Raw genomic sequence first — 2,500 nt, 5'->3', positions numbered from 1 at the left:
GGAATTCTAGCTGTACCAGAGATTCATGTGCATTTGGTAGAGGACATGTCCCCCAGACTTATCTCATGATGTATTGTGCCCTTACATTTATAGCCCTGCATTTCGGTTGACAATGGGGGTTGGAGGTGTCCAAGAGAGAAAGAAAAAAATAAAAATAAAAAGAGGCAGAAAAGAAAGGTATGCCCTTGAATACAATGAACGTGACAGAAAGCTGGACATGAGTTAAATTGAGCTTTGTTTGCTATTAAATATGTAAATATGATTCATCCTAATTTATATGTGCTCTGATTAGTAAAGTTATTATAATACTCATCAGTGCACCATTGAAAGTCTGACTTTTTACCTCCATCTTTAATTTGTGAGAGTTGGAAAGACACCTGCTTAAGGGGAAGGGAAAAACGGAAAATTCTGAGGTCCGGAAATAGGGAATTCCCCATTTAGAATGATAAACAAGAACATGTATATGGGATATTTACTCTTAAATAAAAGAAGGAGAATTAGCTGAAGCATTTAGCCCTCTCAGAATTCTTTTTCTGTCAAAGTCCTAGATTATGTGAGAGTAAGATTTATTTATTCAGATCTTGATGAGATGCTGTATTTTCATATTTATAATGAAGATTCCCAATACTTGGTAAAATACTAGAAAATGATTTTTGTTTTGTGTGTTTGTTTTGCTTAGGGCAGGGGAAAGAAAGAAAACAGATGATTCATGTCCTCTGATCCTGTTATTTATTTTGATATATATATTTTTTTCTTTTTTCAATTTCTCTTATTTGAGTTTTAAATGGGAAGATTTGGTGACTGTTTGGTAGCACCTTTTTGGGGTTCTATGTCATCAGCAATTATAGCAGTAAAGTGTGGGAGTGTCACTGAGCTAAAAAGTACCCTTTTATATGATTTTGATGAAGATTTTTTATGAACGTCCAATGGAGTATTTGGTGCTAAACCCAAAGTTGGATAGCACTGATCACTTAAATTATTACTGTCTTTCATTTTATCATAAAAGAATTAAAGTATCTATTGCAGGCCTCAAACTATCTTAGTTTTGAATGTCTATATTTTAAATATATTGGTCACTAATTATGATTATTTGACACTTTCCTGCTTCCAATGTAAAAGTCACATTTCAAAAATGTTAACTACTTATAATTTTCATGCTTAGGTCATAACTTGGGTAGAAGAGGAAGAGAGTGAAGTTAAGGGCTTGCTATTCTAAAACAGCTGTTGAAATGAAATAGGTAAGGCTGTTTTCTTCTGCATTTTCAAGTTACCCTATTTGATGATGTTTAAAATTTCAGAGAAAAATACAATTAGGATTACTAACAAAGCAATTAAATAAAGAATATCGATAACAAAAACCCCTTCTTAATCTGTGTATAAACCAGCATACATATCATGAAAATCTCACACCTCCAGTAGTTTTTACTGGCTTGGAAATGATTGCAGAACTCACAAAAGGTATGGCACTATTTACAATAAATCCCGTTATGGAAGATTCAATTTGCAGCAATCAGATGGTAGCTACTAAGCGACTGTGAGTATTTGAATTTTATCCTACTTCACCATTCAACATACAGAAATTGCATCTGTGTGTTTGATCTGTCCTGCTGAGCACTATCAGCAGCTTGCATCTCTGCCACTATTGTTTTTAAAATGGCAGGAAGGACGTGACTAGTCAAGAGCACTCAGCAGGATGGATTTCACATGGCAGAAGAGAAGCCCAAATTGTCTTTAAAAAAAAAAAAATTAAATATAATCATGTAGTTATCTAATTCAAGCAGTCTTCATACTTCAACTGAATTATCAAAATTACTCATCAGTGAATCTGCATTTAAACTACGTACAGTGGGAAGACAGCAAAACTCTTGCCACGAGTGGTCTACTGGCGCTGCCATTAGCTCTGAGAAGTCTGGTCAGCCTTCAGGGTGGCAGAGACCCAGACTGTCAGTGGTTCCAATTGCTCAGGACCATCTCACTGGATGGGATGACCTGAAGATTTTCTTTAGAGCAGTTTCAGAGTGTTTTGCTGCTTAATGTGAAAGGGCAGCCACACTGAAAGTTTATTTTCCTCATTTTTGACTTTCCTGCTTAAGATGTATGAGTTCTCATCAAAATCGTATAAATATTAGAGCCTGGCCTCTCCTGTGTCGCTTTGGGTTAGTAAATAGCACCTGGGTGTGGCCTGACCATGAAGACTGCCATCACTGGGAACCAGCAGTTAGCGTAATGACTATGTCGCTGGACTCCCGCATAATTGACCGCGGTTCACGTCCTGGACCCGGTGGCTTAAACTCACCCCGGGCACGTGTGCGTGTGTGCCCAAGATCCTGAGAGGAGAATGGAGGAGCAGGGATTGCAGCGTGACCATTCCCCCCGGGGGGTGATTTCTCGCTTTCTGTCTCTATGTTTCTCTCTGTCTGTCTGGCAAGTGCATGGGCCCTATAGTGAAAATCTCTCAAAAAAAAAAAAAAAAAAAAAAAAGCCTCACACCCCTGGGAAA

Source organism: Tupaia chinensis, unplaced genomic scaffold, assembly GCF_000334495.1.
Source record: "Tupaia chinensis unplaced genomic scaffold, TupChi_1.0 Scaffold000290_1, whole genome shotgun sequence".
Classification (NCBI taxonomy): domain Eukaryota; kingdom Metazoa; phylum Chordata; class Mammalia; order Scandentia; family Tupaiidae; genus Tupaia; species Tupaia belangeri.
The sequence above is the reverse complement of the archived record's forward strand: the minus strand, read 5'-3'. Positions refer to the sequence as shown.